Here is a 6567-nt window from a genome sequence, read left to right as displayed (position 1 = left end):
TTGTTGTTGTGCAGAGCACTTGGCTTTCTCCAGTGCTCTCTTACAACAGGTTTAATCAGGTTCCTCCCTGCACCAGGATGCACTATGAGTTTGCTTGGCAGCTATTCCACAAAACCCACTCAAAATCCAGGCTTCCCACTGGAGTGAAAAGAGCTTATGGATACACTTGAGTGCTTCGCTGAAGCAGGGCCAGCCTGGGTGAAAACATCTCACCCAGGAGCCAGTCTCACCTTTTCTGGAGATATTTTCAAGGTGTGAGATTTGTATTTTCATATCAAATGTTCTTTGGTTTGTTTTAGGGTTTTTTTAGGTTTGGTTGGTTTGGGTTGGGTTTTGTTTTTGTTTTTTTTTTCCAATCAGGAATAATCTCTCTAGAATGAAGATGTATGATATCCTCTTGTATATGAAAAATTGCTTAAATAAGAACAGATGCTTCCAGTTCAGAGGCCTGAGAAAGGCATTTCTTTTGAAAAGAGCAGTCAGAGGCTCTTCATAACTCTCCCCTTTTTGGCTGATGATATGGTTGAGCACTGAGACCTGGGCTGGGAAGCCCCACTAAGCAGTTCCTTCCTCTATAAAACAGACACTGAAGAGGAATTTGATCCAGATCTCTCCTGCACATTCCACCACACACCTTGCATCTGAGCTCCAAACCACTGAGGGCAGCTGGATGACTCCACTGCACTTCAGGGAATTTCCTACCTGGGGTAGGCTTGGAAGATGTCACAGCAGCATTCCTGGCCTTGCTAAGGATGTGGGCTGCTCCCATTTGTCACGGCCTTAGAAACAGACAATCAGGGCTGCATTTGCACTAAAAATGTAGAGGAAAAATAGGAAAGAAGATGAGGATAAATAATGGGCCCATGTGTATTCAGGTCCCATTCTTCACATCACCAAAACAGAAAGCAGAGCCTAGAAGGAAACAAGATTTAGTGCTGGCTTCCTTCTAACAAAGCTAGGACTAATGGCATCCTACCTTTTGATCGTATTTCTTTCAACCAAGACTGAAATGAGGGAAAAGGAGGAAAGAATCCTTCCAAAGAGAGGTCCCTTGTGCTGATGGGCTCTCAGGCAGCGAGCACAGTGAATGCCTCCCTCACTTCTTCTTCCTGTGCCTCCAGTTCCCTGGCTGCTTCCAGTTCACAGAAAGACTGCTGCACCCTGTGGCATCTTTGGACTGAGTGGATTGCATTTTTCCACTCTTTGGGAACCTGGATACAACTCCACACCTCCTGCAAAACACAGAGAACCCTCATACACCTGATCATACAACCCTGATCACACACCAATCTCATTTGAATTGGTTGGAGTTGATGGGTAGCAACATTTACTGCATTATAAAATAAAGCCTAGCTCAAGACTGATGGTAGCAAATTACCATCCCTTCCACCAAAAGCAAAACTTACATTTTGATGTATGTGAGAATTCTTTTTAATTGACCTTTTAAATTACCTCATTCAGCTGGGTAAAAACTGTTTGAGTGGAAACCCCAGCTTAGGTGAGTCAGTAAATATTTGTACAACTAACAGCAGTAAAGGAAAAACTAGGCAAGTTTGCTTTTGTTTAGGCAAACAGAATGATAAAAATAAAATTGTGTCATGTAGGATTAATGGTTAGTGAAATCTTACTTCTTCAAGGTGAGGCAGCAGATCTGTCAGCACTGTCCTAATATCGAATGCATGAAAGAGAAGCTTTTCAGTATCAGAGCAATAATATTAATAGGTTCAAGATGCTTTCAGACATGTCATTTGATCTGCAAGAAAACTGTTCTTGAATGGCTCAGGCACCAAAGTGTTCTTTTGTTCCAAGATTTGGAACAAATTGAGGCAGAGATGCGGGAGAAGATAAAATGTGATAGCTGAGATCTTCCAGGACAACAAAACAGACTCTCCTTTTCACAGGTTTGTCTCTCATTTGTAATGATAAATCCACAGTGCTGGGGTTTTCCAAAGCATGCCATTTCAAGGGATTACCAAACCTGTTCCTAAATTATTTAGGGGTTTTACAAAACTCCACAGCCCTTTGTCAGTGACTTCCAAGGGCACTTAGGATTTAGGAACAGCCTCAGGCACTTCTCTGGAATGCAAGTGTGGGAACCTGTGGGGATGGTTTTGCTGCCATTTCACAATTCCTGGAGGTCATTTGTAGGTGCTCCAGCTCCCTGCAAGTTTGGATGCTTATGGCATTTGGATAAGGATCTGCCATATCCAGCTCATCTAGAATAAGCCCAAAAACCAAATTTTTCTGTACATACAAGAGGCACTGGATATTTCAAGACCATCTTGCTGTGTGATTTGAGCTTGGATTCTTGGCTGGTTTTCCAGAAAATCTCTCATCAAGAGTTTCACTCTTTTAAATTTGTCTAAGCAGCAGTAAATCTTTTCAGGTACCAAATCTGTATTTATTTTTAACTGACAGACTTTTATTGCTGTCATGCTGAAAAGCAAGAAAAGTTCCAGCCCTTAAAAAAACCCAACCAACCAACCCACCAACCAACCAACCAAACAAAAAACCTAGAAATCACAACGGTAGACATTAAGCTGAAGGCCATTTATTTATTCTTGTGAAGTTATTGTTCAGTAATTGGTCTCCTGCTTTCCAACAATCAGCAATTCTTGCTCCTGGAGGTAGAAAATCTGGAAAGGGCAGAGCACAACAAACTCACTCAGCATCTCAAAGATCTCCCAGCTCTTTAGCAAAAATTTTGCAAAACTATTTCCCAGCTTTTCAGGAGCTTTTCAGCCTTTAGTGAAGGGAGTCAGAGACAAAACAGAAAGCAAAGCAAATACAGGTTGAACATTCACAATCACTAAATAGTGTTAACAATCATTAAGCATTGCTGCCTGAGTCAGTAAAATACCAGTTGTCTCAGATTAAAATTCTGCCTAACAGCCTTTTGGAGAACATCCTTTAACAGAATAGAGGTTTCATTCTTTCTGGTTTCATTTTTCAGTGGTTTTTTTTTTTTTTTTTCAAAGATACCGACAGTATCAATATGATGAGAAAGACATGGTCAACCGTGGGCCTGATTTTTCAGAGAATAAAAAAACAAGCAGAGAGGTTGTCCTGCACAGGGCTTTAAATCCAACATTTTCATAACTATTCAGCAAACCTCCCATGGAAAGGCTTCCCACCACCACCTTCCTCCTACTCCCATCAAAGTGTTGTGAAAAAAGCTGGTAAATGATGACTTTAAATCATATCCCAGCAAAGAAAGTAGGCTGCCAACAACAAGGAGTTTTGCATAAAGTTATCTTTCTGAGTCTCAAACAAAACAAAACCTATCTTATCTCCACATCCATTTACATGCTGTAATCTGGAGTGGTTTCACGTTGCATTTTGTTTGAAGAAGTAGGGGGAAAAAAACCTCAAAAACGTTTTGCAGGAATTTCCCTTATTTGAAAACGATCTGATTAGTCCCCAGGTTTGCATAGATTTCAACCCAAAACTCAGGTGCAGCGAGGCAGGGCCCGTCCTTTGCTTTGTTTGCCCATCTGTTTCTGTGCACAGGGGAATCGTGGCAGAACTGTTTAAATGCAAATGGTGCTGAGAATATGGAACAAGTTACCCGAGTCGGGAGCCAGCGCTCAGCATACATGTGTTCAAATTACCGGAGATTTGTTCCTGTGCTAGGGAGGATTGAGGGATGAAAATGCAAAACCATGGGATTCAGCTAAGCTAAACAAAGGAATCCATGCTACAGTTTGGGCCAGATGCCTTTTTTCCTGAAAAGATTTTGCTTCCAAAGGATTCAGGTGCAAACTTGTTGTCTGCTGGGATGGAGAGCCAAGAACCTTGATTTTGGTTTGGGTGTGACACGTGACTGCAGGCAGGGGGTTTCTGCCTGGTTTTCTTCTGATTCAAGTTATTTTTTTTAATCTGCAAAGCATGTGCACTAGGAAAGGAGCCCTACAGGCTGTGGCTGAGGGCTGGGTTTTGGCCAGGCCTGAGTGGGTGCAAAGCAAGGCAGAGAGAGCTGGTGGAGGTTGTTCAAAACCTGCTTCACGTTCAACGGGATCCAAAGAGGTTCCCTGAAACCAGCTGTAGAAAAATCTGGGCCAAATCAATGGGTATGGCATGGCAGAAAGCAGAAAAAACCCTCCTCCCCCGAGTGCTTTTATTCTGAGGCTAATTCCTCTGACATCTACCAAGGAACAAAACCCCAGATCACCTGAGGACTGAGCTTTACCTACAAGGCATCATCTCAAGGCAGATGATTGCAAGGGCTTTGATACATTAGCTCAAGCACAGAATGTCTGCAGGATTTCTAAATTAGAGCTGGCTGGCGTCCAGGCACTTCCAAGCAGGAGCAGAGGAGCCTCAGGTCTGTCTGAAATGTCCTCTAGATGGATTCTCAGATAGGATGCTCTGAAGTGTTGCCTCTTGTGGTTGCAGTTGCCTGTGTGGGTGGCTGAGCACTCTGAATCACATCTTGTGCAAACAGCACCTTGACAGTCCCATTAACAATACAGAGAGTTCTGGGTTCAGTATGAAAACCCTTCTTTTCAGAGTGCCTCAGATCTGAGGGATCATTTGGAGGGGGAAGAAAAGAATCTGATTCAGAACTTGAAAGGAATTCATGTCTTTGCCACAACATTTATTACTGGGAAACATTACTAACTTTTACTCTAAGAGGTATTGACCAATAACTCTCCCAGTGTTTTCCTGGTAGCACAGCAAGTAAAGGAGAAAGGGAGTATTTTGCTTTCCAACATTAAAAATGAAATAAAATCCCCCCCTTACATGCACACAGAGTACCCTCAAATCTGCGGAAAGAGCCTGAAACTCAAACTAAGGGCAGAGCTTGCTAAAATCCATAAAGCCATGTGAATGCAGGGCACTCACACCACAACATAATGAAAACCATCAGAAAAGCAACTTCATGTGGCTTTCAGGGACCCACAGCATCTGCTGGCTTTGTTTTGGAACTCTGCCTGTGCCGCATTGGAGTCACTGTGTCAAGAGAAGAATGTGAGGGAGTCCTGTGGGCCTGCAGTGCAGGAACAGCAGGAATATCCCAGCTGAAGCATTCCAGGTGCTTGTTAAAACAGGGTTAGGCAAATGAGGGAGGAGAGAGGGCCACAGGGGTTACACTGCAGACAGCAGACAGTCTGATGGGCCTTGCATTTGGTGCAGCCATTCATTTCCATATGTGCATGAGTGCTGCATGCTTGCAACATTCCTTGGCTGTTTGGAATGGGGACTATTCCTTATCACTGTAAATGAGCACACAGATCAAAAAAACACCAAAACCAATCAAATGTTGCACCTCACTCAGCATTTGCTTCCAAGGACAAGTACAGCTTGTGCACAGTGATGTGCAGAGAGGCTTTTTTCAAGGACTTGCAGATTTTCCTCACCCACTAAATGTTGTCTCCTTGTGCTGGTTTCAGCTGGGGTAGAGGTAATTTTTTTCCCCAGAGGCCGATGAGGGGCTGTGTTTGGGTCTGATAATACAGAGATGATTTTGTTATTGCTGAGCAGGGCTCACACAGAGCCAAGGCCTTCCTGCTTCTCCTGCTCCTGGAGAGGAGGCTGGGGGTGCAGGGGACACAGCCAGGACAGGTGACCCCAGCTGACCAAAGGGACATCCCAGTGACATCCTGCTCAGGATATAAATATAATAAAGGGTAGGGAAGAAGGAGGAAGAGGGGACATTTGGAGTGATGGGGTTTGTGTTCTCAAATCACTGTTAGGTGTGATGGAGATGGATCCCTGCTGTCCTGGGGATGCTGAGCACCTGCCCATGGGAAAAAGTGAATTAATTCCCTGTTTTGCTTTGCTTGTGTGCAGCCTTTGCCTTCCCCATTGAACTGTCTTTGTCTCAACCCATGATTTTTCCAGTTTTTACTCTTCCAATTCACTCCCTGATCCTGCTGATGGGGGAGTGAGGATGTGAGACTGCTACAATGCTCTTCACTACAAAATTGCTCTGACCTCATCTACACAAAACTGCAGACAGACTGCTCTAAGTAAGACAAAAAACCCTGCAATTAGAATTCACCAAAATGAGCTCTTCAGAACATGCAAACAGGAAAGGACAGGGGGTTTTTATGTCTCTGTGAAGTGCAGGAGGGAGCCCTATAAGTGGAAACATGTCCAAGGAGCCAAAACAGGGCTGCAGTGAGGTCATGTCTTTGTCAGTGGCACTCAGGAAGGCTGACTTCACTCTGAGGGACCCTCACAGCCACGTCCTACACGGCAGCCCCGGGCCTGGAAGGCAAAGGCTGCAGCTCACAGGGGCTAGGGAGGAAGTGACTGTACGACCAAGAACTCTTATTCACCCTCATTACGCTGTGGTTGCTCAGGGTTGTTCATGTGGATTTGCTGAGGAGTAGAAAATATGCAGCAAATGTTGATTGGATTGGAAACTGAGAGACCTCAACGTGTGATTGTAAAGAGACAGCATCAAGCAAGGCCTTCCTTCTCTATAGCAAAATACACAATTCTCAGCACAACACAGTTTAATCATTTTATCAGTGGCCTGCAAATAGACAGAGAATCATGGAGTCATAAAATGACCTTGGTTGGAATGGACCTGAAAGATCATCTAGATCCAGTCTCACT

The sequence above is a fragment of the Molothrus aeneus genome, chromosome 2 (assembly GCF_037042795.1).
Source record: "Molothrus aeneus isolate 106 chromosome 2, BPBGC_Maene_1.0, whole genome shotgun sequence".
In the NCBI taxonomy this organism is placed as follows: Eukaryota; Metazoa; Chordata; class Aves; order Passeriformes; family Icteridae; genus Molothrus; species Molothrus aeneus.
The sequence above is the reverse complement of the archived record's forward strand: the minus strand, read 5'-3'. Positions refer to the sequence as shown.